The sequence below is a fragment of the Bacillus rossius genome, chromosome 16 (genome assembly GCF_032445375.1).
Source record: "Bacillus rossius redtenbacheri isolate Brsri chromosome 16, Brsri_v3, whole genome shotgun sequence".
Taxonomy (NCBI): Eukaryota; Metazoa; Arthropoda; class Insecta; order Phasmatodea; family Bacillidae; genus Bacillus; species Bacillus rossius.
In genome coordinates, this window is record NC_086343.1 from 6,870,134 (window position 1) to 6,888,261 (window position 18,128).

Sequence of the window (18,128 nt, forward strand, 5' to 3'; positions counted from 1 at the left end):
GCAGAATTTAAGGCACTGTAAAACATGGTCAAATGTTGGGCTCCCACAAATATCTGTTACTATTGATTTTTTCACTGCATAATTGTTATGACATATTATCAAGTCCAAGTCTTTTCACTGGTTTCTATCCTCCTCCTATGCCTGGGCGAACACAGAAGCTTCAGAGAATCTGGACGGTCTCTGCCTTCTCGACTATCTGCAATATTTGATCACAGATTACATACATAAGTGACTTTTAACTGTTTTAACAATCTATTGCATTTCCTTTCTCTCGGTGAACAAAAATCTTTGCCCTACTTTTTTTTTCTCTAGTAAAAATGAACATTAACTGCACACACAGCATTGCCTCAAGTTTTTCTTTGGATTAATTAAGTCATAGCCAACCTAGCACATTACAGCATGCAAACATGATTTATGAATAGGAAATAAAAAGAAATGTTGTGAAAGTTAGAAAATACTTTATTCTGCTGTCACAAGGATGGATCACTCATTGACATACAGTTCACATGCTTTTAGGCACACAGCAACATCAACATACACATTTACTGATACAGAGCAGTAAAACTGCGAACACATTTTTTGGATCGACGAACAGGATCATCCACGCTAGATGCCGTGTAGGAGGTAGCTCATGAGCTGGTTATCCTGGTTGCTTGCTCCTTCATTCCGTTTGGATGGTGGCCATTCCAAATTATAATTTTTGAGCTAAAAAGTGTCATGTGAAGAGGCAAGGATTTTTAATAAATATGCAGAACACTGTAAATGTTTTAAATATTTTTTTAATTTTTTTTTGGTGCCTGAGTTAACATAAAAAATCAAATTACTTAATAAAAGAAACATTCGAAATAAAAATTATAACAACAAAAATGAATTGCATTGTGGTAATCCCTTAAAAAAAAAAAACACTACACCGTAGTATAGTTGACTTGCTCGCTTCCTTCGATATATCGACCAAACCGTGCAAAGACTATTTCTAGGGGAAGGAAAAATTAGCATTTTTTTTTTTTAATTTACACTTTAAATGCTATTTTAGCCAATTTTCTAAATTATTGCCTTTCCTCAGCTAAATCAGTAAAATGTCATTGATTTATAAAACAACCTTTATAAAATGACACTTAGGTGCTACACATTTTTTTAAGTTTTCAAAATTGTTGACAGAAAAGAATTGGCCTTTTTTTAAAAGAAAAGAAAAATAAGAATTGAATTATTTTTGTGGTTTTAAGGTGGAAAGGCATGAACAAATTGTATTTTGTACATAACTGAAATGGAATTTTATTTTTAGGCTTTTGTGTATATGAATATTTAGTTTTCATCCACTTATATTAAATTTTAAATAAGTTGCATTAAAAATGCTAATTTTCCCAGCACCTATTTCAAACATTTATGCTCATAAGCTACATGGAAAACCATACAATTCGCTATGTTTTTGTTTTTCAAAAATTAAGAAAAGTACATGGTGTACTGAATAATTTGACATCTACTTTTGGCAGTTTTTTTAACTGTCAACAAATAGTACACAAAAATTAAACTAAGATCAAATATAGATTATTGTATTATTGTTACATTTGTACAATAGATGACAATACACAGAAAGTATTTGAACTGCATTTGTTTAAAATTTACTACATATAGCAAATTTATTACAATAAAAAAAAAAAATAGCAGTTAGCTAACAATTCTTGAGTTATTGCCCCAAGATGGGCTAAACATTTTCTATAGTTTTCAATATTAGGCACTAATGGTGGTTAATTGACACTTATGACATTTATATTATAGAATTAAATAAAATAGTAAATAACTTATCTTTATCAACATTCTTGTAAGTTATGCTTCATTTGTTTTATCATATGCAAGACTCTTTACATTATCATTTTATTACATGATCTAAAAAACTAATTCAATTGATTCAATATTGATACATATATTTTATTTTATATTACCATAAATTTGGACTATTATTTTTCTTTTAAATGCATTACCAAAATATTTATTTAACTTTATAATAGGGATGGGCCAAATCACAATTTTCTCAAATACGAATCTAGGAGTCAAGTGTCGAAAACAAAATAATGTACAATAAATGAAAAAAAACATTAACTATGGTACTCTTTAAATGTTTGTTTCACAAACTAAGTTTCCAGAATCAACAAATATTGTAAATTTATTCATATAAACACATGTTATAAGTACAATACATTGGGGAATGGTAACAGGATATTTTTCTTTGAATCTTTCTCCTCGAACATCAAATCCTTCGAATACTAAGGATTTTAGGATTTGACTGGCCCATCACTACTTTACAACACTCAGCACTGAATAATCTTTAAAATATTCAAAGACACCAAACAAAGTTTTTGTTCCACAAAAATATTTGTATACATAGTTACCTCAGAATAAGGACAGAACTAACATAGAGAAAACACTACTTGCAAATTAAAATAAAATGTTTTTATGTATCAAACTCTTTCATTAACATAAACAAAGTAGATTTTAAAAACATGAAATTGTACATAGTAAAAAGTAGGCTGAAATAACTACTTAAAGAGATCCTAAGATTTTCTGTGACAAGTGAGAATAATTACAACTTTCCTGTCTTCCTCAATGTCTTGATTATTCACGGCTGAAAAGAGTGTTTGCCCGTTGGAATAATGTTTTAAACAATAAAAGGAACTACTTTGAGAAAACAATCATCCACATATCTCACAAATGAAAGAACATTATACCATGTGAGTTCTAGCATGAAGAATGAATGCATTAACTTATAGAGATGGTGACAGCTAAGGAAAATTCTCCTGCAAGAAATTTACTGTGCTCAAGAACATAATATTTTTCTAAACACTTTGTGCATATTTTGTAACTCTCTCTACCTGTTGCGTGATCATATGCCTGCAATAAGACCTAGTTTCCAAAGCCAAGAAACACTCGCAAACGACTATCCACATTTTTCACCACAAAAGGACTGCTCGTCAGTATAATCTCTACTGTGATCAACAAACAAATTTCTTTGGAAACTATCATTCACATATTTTACCAATGAAGGATCACTTCTCAGCGAGAAATGCATTACAAGGAAAAAATCTGTCCGTCAGGTCGAACCACTGAACTTTCTGTGTTAATTTCATTCCATTTTGCATGCAAAATAATGCCATTCCTTGCCTGAAAACTACTACCTATTTCCCATACCGTAAATGAACTATTGCTTTCCTTGGTGAAGCGTATTATGTATGTCTTGTGTGTACGATTCGTTGCAAAAAGTTACTTTTAAAAGTCAAGCACACCCCGCCATGCAAAATTTCTTTCACACCCGACAGAATGTTTGGTTTCTGACACCCAACATGCTCCCCAGTAAGAATTCTATACCTAGTGTGTAGCCAGATGCATACATTTAAATTAAAAAAATAAATAAATAAATAAATAAATAAAAAAAGGTCAGTAAGTCAGTCACATATTTGGCATTTGAAATGGAAGAAGCTATTGAGCTGTGTCTTCCAAGGCTCCTCTTCACGTTCATCGCAGTTGAAGACAACGGCTGGAACATCACGCCACGTCAGGTACGTCTGAAGCCCTCGGCTACTCCAGGACAGAAGACTGGCACTTTCAAAGCACGGACAAGTCCTGTGAGAAAGAACCAAGCATAGGCACCCGCCATGTTGATATTTTTTTTTATGCAGATAACAGATTATTATAAAGAAATGTTATGAAATGAGATTACTTAAGCACACAATTAGTAGAGTGTTGTCTGTGGTGCATATATAAGAATGTGTATGGTGAAAAACTGCTATAATACTAGAATATAGTTGGGGACCGCCAGTGGCGTAGCCAGGATTTGTCTATGGGGGGTGTTAAGAAGCATATCCCCCCCCCGTATTAAAACCGGAGGAAAAATTTGGATTTTAAGGTGTAAAATAGTGCTATTTTAGCAGTTTTCAGTTCTTAAATTTAAATATTGTAATGGTAAAAATTTTATTAATTTTAATATGAACTTTGAGTGATGAATAGGAAATTAATTAAAGATTTGGTGCTAAGGGGGGGGGGGGGGGGGGGGGGTTTGAACCCCTAACCCCCAGCCCCCCCTTGCTTCACTCCTGGGCACCGCTAATAAAAAAATCACCTTAGCATATTGATATATACAGGGCTAGATTTTAAGGAATATTTTAACCTGCCCAACGGACAGGTGTAATCGAAAATTTGCCTGTCCGCCATCCAATTTGCCTGTCCGCTGTTTTACCCAAATAAAAAAAATTTCAAAGTCGCTGAAAAAGTGAGAAAAAAAGGATTTTTGCTATATTTTGCACCTATTTTTATCACACACTTAACATCCTTATTTAATCATCATTTTCAGACGAGTCACTGTCTGAGTCACTGCACGAATTACTTGGCTGATTCTGTCTTGAACATCTTCGATAAGGAGGCTGAAAGGGTCGACGTTTTCTCTGAACATTATGGTACCAGAGATTTATTGCTGGTGCTGGATCAAACTCACTTTCAGAAGGTGACTATTTGAACACGCATGAGGGCAGACAGTGTATTATCATTTAGACAGTTTCGCCATTTAACATTATATTCTGACTTGTCCTCGTCCGTTTTTCTTTTCTGGTAGTTTTGAAGCACCAGTAATGAATTTCCACATTGTGTAACGCAGTTAATTAAATACTTAAACAATCGCCGTGACAAGATAAACTGTAAAAGATTACCGTGTCCTCTGTAAACAAGTAATGTTTAATTTTTGATGCAACATTTGACAGGCGAATTATCAAGCAGTCGCAGTCACTGCGGCCACTGTCAGCTGCATCTGGAGTACGCCGTGAAATTATAACCACGCGAAAACGCTTTTCTGTTAACAAACTATGTTAAAGTAGAGCAAGGAATTAGTAAAGTCGCGATTTATAAAGACAATAAATTAAAAAAATTATATTTAACAGTAAATTACGTAATTGTTGGCTGCACTGCAACAAAATTAATTAAAAACATGGCTACAAAAACAAACATCATCGGTGTGAGACGTTTTGCATCTCTAGCATACGAATACGACTATGTTACGTGAATCATGACGTGAACGTAAGTTTTTAAGAATTATGATTCAGAAGATTTCAGCACGTTTTGTACATAACCTACTTTTTTTCCTGCGGTGTACAATAGCCAGAGTCGTCCGTCACAAAAGAGCAGCCATTATTGTTTATTTATAGATATTGTCAAAGACGTTTTATTTGCGGTCGTGGTCGCATAAATGTTATTAATCACTTCTGCTGCATTAGTGCGTGCGAATAACCTCGGCGTCACAAGTTGCACCTGTCCACCGGACAGTTGCCTTTTTCATTTTGCTTGCCCGGACGAGATTTTGCCTGTCCCGGGCAGGCGGACAGGCGCTAAAATCGAGCCCTGGATATATATGTATTTCTATATATTTACATAAGCTAACAGAAACACCACGAGCTTATTCATGTTTATTGAGACCGATAGCAAAATTAATTTGAATTATTGTAGTAATTTATTCAGACATGTCAGTAAAAAAAAAAATAGACAGAATGGTTTAAATATTGAAATTTAAACTTATTTTACTAATGGATAATTATTATACTCTCATTCAACTGAACATACATAATGGCACAGTATTAAGTGGTGTCCAATATCTTTACTTACACACAAATGGATAATTATTTTACACTTAAAAATAGCAAAAATTCATTAGAACATCCAAAATACATAAACAATATGACTGAATAATATTTAGTGTGTGTGAAGAACATATCAAATAAGTGTCTTAAACAAGCGTTCCAATGCTATTCAAATATATTGCTTTGCCTCGATTGGTTTTAACAAGAATCATTAAAATGTCCGGTAGAAACTTCAGTCTTTAAGCTTGAGAGCTAGCGCTCTCTCTGTTATTATGGACGGTCTCCAGGTTAAAGGTAACAAGTCACATTTTGGTGATTTTTAGTTTATTCCAGCAATAAACTCTTAAGTACACTTAGAATATGTAATGCATTTTTAATCATTGGCAACTATGTTGGTAAATAACAGAATAATGCAAGAAAAATTTAAGTATTTAAATTCAATTTTTATCTAGGAGTTTTTTGTTTCTCCTGCAAAAAGTGAATTCTTGACTTGTTACCTTTTACCCGGAGACCGTCCATATATAAAACAACCAGATACGTGAAAAGCATACAAAAAAACCACCACCCACTCCTAATACACTGGGCTTCAATCAGACTCATTAGACTCTATGGAAGGTGATGAGATGCTAGTGAAGCAACGACGGGAACAAACGGGTGGGGAAACGGGAGCACCCAGAGAAAACCCACTGGCCATGTCCACCAAGTTTCCCACCTGGGAGAGTCCAGGTTCGACCCCGGAGAGATCAACCACTCAACCAGCGGGTAACACAACCCCCCCCCCCCCCCAACCCTGAAGCAATGCTCTTCAATCAATGCTGTTTCAAAACTACAGTGAAACCTCATTAATAAAAAAAAGGGGGTTGCCTGTAAAGTCGGTATATGGACCATAATTATTATACGTGATAACGTCATATAAAATTTTTTAAATTGCTGCTTTTAAAAAGCCCGCCTTAACCTGTTTGATATTATAGAAGATTTTCTCGCACGGTGGTTGGCCGGTTCTTGTACGCTCGGCTCAGGCGGAACGTGACAATGAGTCATGCTTTTTCGTGCGTGCAGCCGGCGTTCATCGATTTATAAGACGTTATCATGTCAAAAACCCTGTTAATACAAAAGTATGGTCATTCAGTAATACAAAGTGGTTTTTAATTATGACTTCTAGCAGGAATTTAAAAAACCAAACTGTTTCCAAGTAACAAATAACAGATAATGAGTAGGGACCGGAAAAATTCGCGGGTTCAATGCCCTGTAGGATGAACTCCATAGTTCTACGTACACTCGGTCAAATGCCTCCCACTCATTGGCTGCTGTCTTGTGAGACGTCCCAACGTAGCAGCCTGTGATTCGATAAAGCTTTGGTTTGGTGTTCTTATTAGCCCAGAGTCATCCAGGTGAGTTGCAAGCCAATAGCAGAGGCAGCACTGAGGTATAATTATTTGTATTTTAGCCTATCGCGAAATGAATTCGCGAATTTTTCCTGGTCTCTAATGATGAGCCATTGCTGTACAGAGGAAACATTTTCTCACTAGTCCATTTACCAAACACCGCAGTACGCAAGCAGTTCGAAAGCAGGCTAGAGGAACAAACGTGCCTGCGAGGGTGTCACCCTGCAGGCATGCAACAGCTCAGCCGGCTGTTCCGGTGTGCGGACGACTTTCAGGCAGGTTTCCAATCCTCATCTCGCACGCAGCATCATCGCTCTTTCTGCTCAGCCTGGAAGAAACACACACAAAACCCAAAGATTAACACAAGCCTACCTTACACTCTTATTAATAATAATGAGAGACAAGATTACACGGTGAATTGCGATAAAACCGAAATAACACCGCAAGGCAAGTTAATCCACCATGCAGCTCCGAAATGCCAGTTATATAATGGAATTATGTGGCACTGAATTAAAACTTAATGCGATCACAAAAAAAAAAAAAATCTTTTAATGTTTGAAATTCAAGGAATTTCACTATTTCTCGACAAAATTTGCGCCAAAGTGCATGGACATGAAAAATGATTTAATTTCTTTGACCGTGCAGCTCTTGATGGATCACTTGTAAACCACCAATGCTAGCTGTTTTATTTTTACTGTTCTGAATGTATCTGTTTAGACCAATTTATTAAAATTATTTTATAGTTAAAATGCAGCATATTCAAATAAGTATTACAAAACAGAATCTGTAAAAATAATTTTAAAAAATCAGAAATCTTTGATTTTAAAAACAAAAGTGGACTAAAAAAAACAACATACATTCTTGTCTCTAAAAATAATGTAAAATTGATTTTTCTTTACTAAAACTGTAATCAGAACACGGAAAATTAATGTGTAAATACTGTAAATGATATCATACAATACTTTTCATACATTATAAAAACACAGTTGCTAAAGGACATTAAATTCTATTTATATGCACGGTGACACGAGTGATAGATAGGAATAAGGAGTAGCTTACTGCCTATGTTTGTAGTTTCAATAAACATTTTGTTGGCATTATTGTAATGTTATTGAAAAAAAAAAATAGTATTGCTTTATGGTTTAATGACCCATTATTGTGTACATACAAAAATAGACTTATGTCAATGAGAACGTCAAAATTGAAATGGTTTGTTCTACTTGGTTAGCGACTGAGTAACCAACAGATTCTTGCCACTTATCCTTTATGTTATTTTACTTACTTCTTGTCATAGAGAGCTAAGAGAGACAACGTCACCACCAGCAGAAAGGGACCCAGGTGGTTGGGTGATCAGAACACTCACCTCCCGCAATGCCAATCTGGATTCGATGCCCCACTGGGTCAAACCTGGATGTCAGCGTGACTTAGCGGGCAAAATCGCGGTTCTCCAGTTCACCCTCGGCAATTCGTAATCTGCTTTCCCTCTGCACCTCATTTGGCGCTTCTCTGCAAGTTAAAAAAATGACTACTTTCTTACCTTTTTTTTTTTAAGTTGGTTTGTTTAAAGAATTTACTGTCTGTTTTGTGTTTCGTTAAGATTAATTTAAATATCCTTGTTTTAATCATGCTATAGTATTTGGAAATTACTGTGTTAGAAAAAAGTGGTATCTAGGGAAGGCTACGCTCTTTGCTGGGTCTGTCGCGGGAAACGACAGCAGCAAGGAGGGGCAGTTGCGGTCGAGAGAATCAGTGCGCTCGGCGCGACAGACGACTAACGTGAGGCGCACACACCCCCGACCCTGAGGTCTAGGGTCTCGTGCCCTACCGAATGAACTAGCCGCCCGCTACAAACCATCATATTAATTAATTCACCACCAGTAGGAGTAATTCTGATGGTAAACAAAGCCATCATCCACACATCACCAAGTTACTTCAGTAGAGTTTTGGGAAATATTGGCCAACTAAAAATCATAAAATATGTCACATTTTAAAAAAGAAACCCTCGGCATTTCAAAAAAATTGCTCTATCATACCCAAAGGTTTCACCGACCGATTTCTAAATTACAGTCTTTCCCAGAAATAAGCCAGGAAACCTTCACATTAAACAGACTGTACAGGGTCCAACTAAATAGTACAGGTAAGTATGAGATGTATGCAATGTAGAAGTATGCATGACTGCGACAGCTTTGGCCAATACAAAAGCATTTTCTATACAAAAATTTCTTTGCAAACATTCAATTGCATCAGGAACAGTAATCTACACATTTACCTTCACCATGTCTTCGCTAACGAATACCAGGTCCGACGAATCTTCTTCACATGCACTTTCTGGTGTCCCGTTTCCATCACCCACAGCACAGGTCCCCGATACCCCTGTAAAAAAAAAAGTACCCTACACAAACAGCATAAATTTCACTTTACATTTATACTTACCAAAGCCAAAATCCTAATATATATAAAAAAAGTAAACCATGTTTTCTCTTAAGGGACCTACTTGCTTGACACCCAGTACACCAGGATAGGATTTCACATGTTAAATATTATAAATATTATGAGGTGTAATTCAGCCACTTTTTGACATTGGACAAATCCACCAGTCCTCCGGCTAGCTATCGATTGGTTGAACTGCACATAAAAAAAAAAATTGAAGGATTTGTTGCGTGCAAAGAATAATTATTGTTAAGTTCCATATAATATGTTGTCTATTTACTTCGAAGATGGTCTTGCAAAAAATAAACTGCCCAGTGCCCTGAATGTCAGCGTGAAGGAATTCAAGCAAGCGCGGGTAAACGGCGCCAGACCAGAGTCAAGCTCAACAGGGTCTTCTTTCCCCGCTGAGATTTCCAAGCCCGTTCCCTTGGCAGTGGTTTCCCTAGATAGTAGATAGGGACAAAGAAAGAAAGAATGAACGACTTCAACCCCTCATGGCTTTAGCCTTCCGGGGTGTTAGAATTATCTTAGATTTAATGTTTCTCTTGTAGAAAAAAATTGTGAACTGTGTGCAAGAGAAAAATTAAAGACTTTTAATTAAATGTATAAAATTAATATTTTTAAATTTCTGAAACCACTTTAGAGGTAAAAAGATTGGATTGATATATATATATATATATAGATTAATTAACGCCTGGAGCCGGGATTGCAACTCTCTGGAGGTCCGATTGGGGAGAGCTGCCTGAAGGGTCCTCCCTTTCACCAATCGGAAGGCAGCTATTAGCCCGGACACCCTAAAAAAAATCAACAATCTGTCCGCTCGGGAGAGTGGGAGATGCTTGAGCTACTAACTATTTTCCTTCTCTCAGACTCGCGACACCCTCGAGAGGACCAGAGATTTCTCCCCCGCCCCCGCGGAGCCGCAAGCCCAGAGAGGCACTAAAAAAGGAAAGAAAATATATAATTGGACGTAGTTATGCAAAAAGGAACAAACCCACAATTTTGATATATTTTATTCGAAAATAAATTATAATAGTACAAGTTTGATCATACCATTGCTATTATTATATCAGTATTTATACTAGACCATTAAAATTATACCCACATTATGTTATCAATACGAGAATTACAATTTATAATTAACTTTAACTTCAGAATACTTAGAATAGGTTTCATGTGGGTTGGTTCCTTTTTGCATAACTACGTCCAATTTTGTGTTCTCTATTTTCTGTCGATGGGAATGTGGTCCAGGGCGCAGTTCGCTATTCCTCCGACCGACAGGGCGGTACCACAGAGGGCTAGGTCTGACCGAAGGGCTTCTGCAGCAGGCCGGGATACCGTGCCTCCGCAGAAACTGGCCCAGCTGTCCCCTCGCACACACCCCGCAGGCCTGCCCCACCAGTGGGGACGCGGCCCAAACCCTGTCTCACCTCCCCGTGGCGTCCCCAGAGAGACCTACTGCTACTGGCGTCCGGTTACTGCAGGGTCCCACATGGAGGTCGCTGCCCGGCAACCCTAGCCCCTCCTTTTTTTATTTTTCTGTTTTTATATTTTTTTTTTGTAGTTTTTTTTAATTTTTTATATATTTTTTTTATATGTTTTTACCTTTTTTCCCCCCTTCCATTTGCTTTGCCATTTGCACAAAGAGTATAAATTTAGTAAACATTACATGATTTTAAAGTATTATAAAAATTATAAACATGATTTTAAATATTACAAATATTATAGAAAGTGATTTAAAAATATTAAAAGATAAGTATTGTAAAAATGATAATAATTTTAATAAACACAAAATATTATAAATATTATAAAAGATAAATATTATAAAAAGTGATTTTAAGATATTATATTTGAAAAGATAATAAATATTGAAAAAAAATAATAGTATTGGAAAAGATGATATAATAAATATTAGAGGATAATAAAATATTGAGAAAGATACATGGTTTTATAAGAGATAAATATTATAAAAGATTTGAAGCATTGATAAGGACTCAAAAGCTGAAGTGTATTAAAAACAGGAATTTTTTAACTATATATATATATTTTTGTATATATATAAAAAAATTTATATTCTTTAGTTCTCGATATGTTAAAACTTTTTCCGAAAATAAAATCTTAATTTTTGTGTTTATGCCTTTATGTAATAATAAATGAGAGTTTTTAGATTTTTAGTTCTCAATATGTTAAAAATTTTCCCGAAAATAAAATCTTAATTTTTGTGTTTATGCCTTTATGTAAAAATAAAAGTGTTTATTTTTTAGTTCTCGATATGTTAAAAATTTTCCCGAAAATAAAAACTTAACATTTGTGTTTATGCCTTTATGTTATGTATTTTCTTAAAAAGCCGTAAAATGGTATTTGAGGGTTCCCGAGAAATGGGCTTAAGCATGGCATGTTTTTAATATTTATTGGATTATTTTTAATTTGTTGTCTAGCTTTCTCCCAATCTGTAGTTAATCTGTGTAATCTTTTTCCTCTGTTTATTATTGGAATTCAGTAATTGTTTATTTTCCATGTAATTATATTGTGGTGGCTTAAAATTTTTTCAACTGACCATTCTGTTAAATTTTCTAAATATTTTGTTATTAATGTGATATCTATGTTTTCCTGTCCTTGTATGCTATCAAATATATAATCATTGCCTTCTGAATTTAAAATTTTTAGGTTATTATATTCTATGAATTGTGTAATTCTTTCGCCTCTTTCATCATTATTTTTAGAATAACAATTATGTGATTTAGCATTAAAATCTCCTGCTATAATGAATGGTTTATTTTTATTATTGTTTATATTTTTTTGTAATTGGTTTAAAATGTATTCTATATCTTTAAAAGGGAGTAGGTACACTGAAATGAGTACTGTTTATACATTATTTATTTTTGTTATTATTACTGTTATTTCGTTCATTTAAATGTGTTTCATTTCTAGAATTTCTATTCTTTTGTGTATTATTATGGCCATTAGTGTTTTGCCTTCTGCTTGAGTATGTGTTATATTCCAATCATTATTTAAATTGATAAATTTCTTTAAATATAGGTAAGGTTCTTGAAGGAATGCTACGTCATAGCCAAGGTTTACTATTTTGGGTTTGTATCTAAAATTACGATTCTTGAATTTTGAACCTAAGTTTACTTGGAAAAATTTATAAGGATTATTGTTCATTATAGTTTATATTATTTTTTACTCTAGTTTTGGCCGAAAAAAAAAAGGGGGTAGTTTATATCTTTTGCTGAATGTTTGCATTCTCTGTCAGGTTTTTTGGCTTTTGTGCAATTTATACATTTAAAAAATTTTTCCTTACATTGTTGCCCCAAGTGTCCTGTGTCAGAGCACTTGGAACAGCACATTATGTCGCCCCTACATCTTTTTTCTGTGTGTCCGAACATTTATTACATTGCATAACTGAAATAAACTCCTTTACTTTGTGAGACTGGTAGTGAATATATAGGCGATCTTTGTTGATCATTTTGTTGGAAATGTTAGGGGATGTCTCGAGAATTACATGTCTGCCCGCCCCTCTCGGTCGTGTTTCAAAACAAATTTTACAATTTCTCCTGAACAGTGGTGTAGCCAAGATTTGTGTATGGGGGGTGTTAAGAAGCATTCCCCCCCCCCCCCCCCTAAAAAAATAGTGGTGGGTCCGGGGGTCCTTCCACGGAAAAATTTGGATTTTAACGTGTAAAATAGTTCTATTTTAACAGTTTTCGTTTCTTAAATTTAAATATTGTAACCATGGTGAAATTTTTATTAATTTTAATATGAAATTTGTTTGAGTGATGAATAAGAAATTAATTAAAGGTTTGGTGCTAATTGGGGGGGGGGGGGGGGGGGGGGTGTTTGAACCCCTAAACCAACCCCTCCCCCCCCTGGCTACGCCCCTGCTCCTGAACACTGTTTCGTCAATGTGGTCTTCAAAATTTTGTTTATAAATTAAATTTAGGGCTTCATCTTTACTAGTTGTTGTTGGAATGTCATATACTATTACTTTGGGACTTTTCTTAATTATGTTTCTGCAATTCATTTGGGGATTTTTGGTTTGTATTATCTGACTGATTTTTTCAGCTTGTGCTTGTGTGGGCACCTCTATAATGATGGCCTATGAGTTGGTTTTAATTATTTTATTCATTTGAATGTTTTCCTGGCTGTGATGTATGTTTGCTATGATTTTATTTTTAGTTGTTTCGCTACTACCATCTTTTTCTCTGACCTTGGGTTCAATTATTAGTTTTACTGGCTCCTGTTTGTTTTGGTTTAGTTTCGGGAGGACGACTTTAGCATATGAGAGTTGCTGCGTTGTTTTTTGTTTTTGTTTTTCTTCTAATTGTGTTTTGAGTTGAATAATTTCAAATTCTTGTTCCAAAACTATGTCCTGTAGACCATTTATGATTTCGAAAATTTTTGATTTTGCGACAATGGAAATTTTTGAGTCCCTATGCAGTGCCTCAATCTGCTTGGTCGATTTTTTAATTTTTGAAATTGATTCTACAAAATCTGATTCTACTACTTTTGATCTTTTGTCTTTTGCTATGTCTTCTTCTTAATCTGTGTCACCTTCTAATCTTTTCCTCTTCTGCTCTTCTTGGGTTTCCATTCTCTCCTCAGCTAATTTCTTCTCTCTTCTGGCTTCTCCTCCTCCTCTCTTCTCTCTTCCTTCTGGTGTACTTTTGGGTGGTGTTCGTGAAATTCGTGAACTCAGTGCAAACGGCGAAACTTCCTCTCTTCTCTACTTTGCTACTCTGCTCTACACCTCTACTCTACCACTACTACTATAACTATCTAAAACTATTGAACTGTGCAGCAGGCTCGCTCCCTAGTGGCGCCTGGCTGGGAAGGGGGGGGGGGGGGGTTGTGGTGTGTTTCCTTCTTCTTCTTCTACCTATGTGTTTTAATGCCCACCGATCATCATAAAAAAAGTTTTTATTTTCAGTTTTTTGTAATTGTTTCTTCCCATTTCTTTGTTGTTGTGTTGTATTATAGTGTTATTCTGCCCCATATTTCTATGTTAAGTATTTGGTTTTGTTTTGCCAATTTATATTTTCGATTCCTCGAAGTTGTCCGGATTTGTTGATTAGGTCTTTTAGTTTGTTTATTTTGACTGGCAGGTTGTTGCTTCTAAGTTTTCGTTTAAGGACATATTGTGAATGTGGTAGTAAAATGTTGGGTTCAGAATCAGTTGTATTTAGGGTAAATATCTAGAGTCGCGGTATATGCGAAAAAAATTCTAAAAATCCGAAAATACTTTTATTCTATGCTCTTTCACTTCCTCTTTTCAAATCAACCGGCGGAGATTAAAAATTCCAAATACTTTAGGAGATATCGAATTTTTTAATTTTTATCACAATACCTGCGTATTCATGCTGCGATTACCATTGTTTCTTGTTTACGTGTATCTATTATGTTTCTTATTGGACAATTTTGTCACGTGACAGTTCCGTGATTGGCCAGTATTCAAATGAACCAATACGTGATTATTTATTTATTTATTTATTAATGTTCCGTCGGAGGTATCACGACGTAGGTGAACGACTACATCATTTCCTTCTAATGGCAAAGGAAATGTACCCGCCTCCAACTTAGGTGGGCTTTTAACGTTTCTAATTTTAAATTCTTATTTTTTTTTTGGATATTGTTGCGCAAGTAATACGTAACAAAAAATTTTTACGTGAGTTGTTAATGTTCATCATTTGTCCGGGTTTGATAGGTCAGGTCAGTTACATTATAAATACTTTAAAACTAAATAACCATTGAAATTAAATCATATTATTTTTAATGTACGCTTAGTTTGAAAGTATTCATAATGTAACTGACCTGACCTAATCGACCATTTTAGTTCCTACTGTTTATCCTTTGTCCCGGTTTGTTTGGTCTGGTTAGTTACATTATAAATACCTATTTTAAAACTAAACAGCCATTAAAATTAATTCACAATATTTTTTATGTCCGCTTAGTTTGAAAGTATTAATAATGTAACTGACCTGACCTAATCGACCATTTTATTTATTACGCATTCACGTTCCACGAACACACGGCAAAATAACAAAAATGGCGTCGTTCGAATGGTTGTACAGGTGTTGTATTGCTAAATTAAAAAATTCAATATCTCCTAAAGTATTGTGAATTTCTTATCTCTGCCGGTTTTAATGAAAAGAGGAAGTGAAAGAGCATATAATAAAAGTAATTTAAGATTTTTAGAATTTTTTTTCGCAAATACCGCTACTCTACATGTTCAAAATTAAAAAATTCGATATCTCCTAAAGTATTTGGAATTTCTTACCTCCGCCGGTTGATTTGAAAAGAGGAAGTGAAAGAGCATAGAATAAAAGTATTTTCGGATTTTTAGCATTTTTTTTCGCATATACCGCTACTCTACATATTTACCGTATTTAGTATAACATATTGGATTGCAGTAGAAAGGTTGTCTTGATTTTCTAATCGGGATGCCTGAAGTTTAAATTCAAAGTCTTCATATGTGCTTACTGGGTCTTTGCTTGCGATAGGTGTTTTTTGGTTAAGTGACTTTTCAAAGTCCCCCCCAAAACCAGCCGTTTTCGGGAGTGACACCAAGGCACCTCCTATTCGCAGCACAGCATGACAGCAACTCCGATCTCTGGCCTCTGGGGAGAGAAAAGAAATAAAATAAATAAATTACCTGGAGGAATAGGGAGTTTGCTGTATTTACATTCGTTCAATGATAATATGACAAAGCAACATTTATAAAGCGTTCCCCGAGTAAACCCATCGTCTTAAACGAAATAAAAGCTACCTACTTACTTCACAAATCCTTGAATTAGACGTTGGCTTCCATCCATCACGTCTGCAATTTTGTAAACAAACAGAACATCTTGCGTCATCACGAGGAAATTTAAAAAGACGAAAACCCTTGTTAGACCTATTCGAACAATTTGGTGCTGAGCAAACAACCATTATCTTCGTAACATTTAATAAAAACAAAAACAACTACAATCTAGTATCACATAGACTACATAGTAAAGATATGGTATGTGCTATAACACTACAGGATAGCGAACAGTGCACAGGGTAAACAACACAACCCGAATCGTTCCGACATTAAACGAAGGAAAAGGCATGGCCCCCACAAGGGTGGGTCTGGGTGGACCCCTGGGTCCAGGGCCCAGCCCTGTTTATTTTTAAATGTTTAATTATTACAATTTTTTACAAACAAAAAAATTTTTTTTGTTCAATGAAATTTTAGAAGATTTTACACACATACAGTAAATTTCATATTTCTGTAACTATTTTCATTTTTATCTTAGTGTGTAAAATAAATATAAATACTTGCTGTAGTTATTTTAAAGTAAAATAATTTTATAAACTAAGCTTAGTTTGAACTTATAAAATAGTTAACCATAATTATAGGTATCCTGTATTTTCAAGTTAAATAACATTCTAAAAAGAGTGTAGGTAAAAAATAACCATGCAAAAATAATGTAGCGCTTGACTGTAAAATTGGGTGGGCCTGTTTCCGATCCTGGGTCCAAGCACGTAATCGAATGTGGGGGCCATGGGAAAAGGTTATGTAAGGTTCGGTTAGTGGTATAAATAATCGTTCTATTCCCCCCCCCCCCCCCCCCCCCCCCCCGGAAAGTAGATTAGGTAAAGTAAGGTAATCATAACTTAAACGAAAGGTTAGTTAGGTTAGATTAGCATTATTTAAAATTCTTTATTACGACAAAATAAATCAAATACAGGAAATACAGAATTACTAACATCATGTTTAGAAATGATAATACCAAGAAGAACATTTTACGAACATTAAAAAAAGTTTCGTTTAGAATATTTGTTTTATGATTTCATAAATTTTTCTGATGATTGTTTTTTTCTTCTTTTTCTATTATACTTGTATATGAATAAGTATTTACAATTCATGAATATATTTTCTACCTCTAAAGCCACTTTATGGTGTCTTGGCATGGATGATATGACCTAGTTTATATATTAAATTTAAATATATTCGATTCTAATTGTGTATGGATTCTAGGTTGCGAGCTGAAATGTTGCAATTTTTAGATTCACTCGTAACCATGTGTCTATTTTTCAAAGTACATAGGTGCATGACCAATTTCACCATGAATAAAAATGTTACGCTAAACAAATTATTATAAACAGAAGTCAATTTCAAAATGCAAACGATACCTACAAATACAAAAATTCAAATTAAATAACATGGCTGCTTTCTTGCCTGTTTTTATTGGCTGGAATTAACTACCACTAATTCAATCTTAAAATGGTACCTATTTACTTAACCATGAGCTCGTTGGTGTACAAGTAAAGTTTATAATTCTTAAGTTATTCAATCATAAATCCACCTTATAAAGTTAATTTTTCCGGTCATTCCCTGACAATTCGCTTCATCTGAACTTTTCCAATATTTTTGGTTATTTCTGAATAATTTAATTTTGCGAGTGGCATTGTGCATTTATTTCCAAATACCTATTAAAAATTGGCCAGCTTTTATGGACAATAAATAATTTATATACGCTGTTCAACAATTTTATTACTAAATGAATAACTGAAATTTTATAAATTACATATCCACAATACTAACTGGGCCACAAACAATAAATACCTCATTCAATTCACTTCAAATCGTTAATTTGTTATTTCATCATAACGACCCACTTCCCTGTAATATATTAATTATTCGTTATTTCACCATTACTCGAGATATTATTAA

The 18,128-nt window shown here is 34.5% G+C and overlaps 1 long non-coding RNA gene across 1 annotated transcript; it reads right to left on the reverse strand.

Moving 5' to 3' along the window:
* Window positions 1-438: 438 nt before the first annotated feature.
* LOC134539921 (uncharacterized) lies at window positions 439-16,419 on the reverse strand. Its single transcript, XR_010076366.1, has 6 exons — window positions 16,205-16,419; window positions 13,985-16,047; window positions 9,270-9,373; window positions 8,364-8,506; window positions 7,154-7,328; window positions 439-3,615 (listed from the first exon to the last, which is right to left on the reverse strand). It is a non-coding gene; the product is annotated as an uncharacterized LOC134539921 (long non-coding RNA).
* Window positions 16,420-18,128: the final 1,709 nt, after the last annotated feature.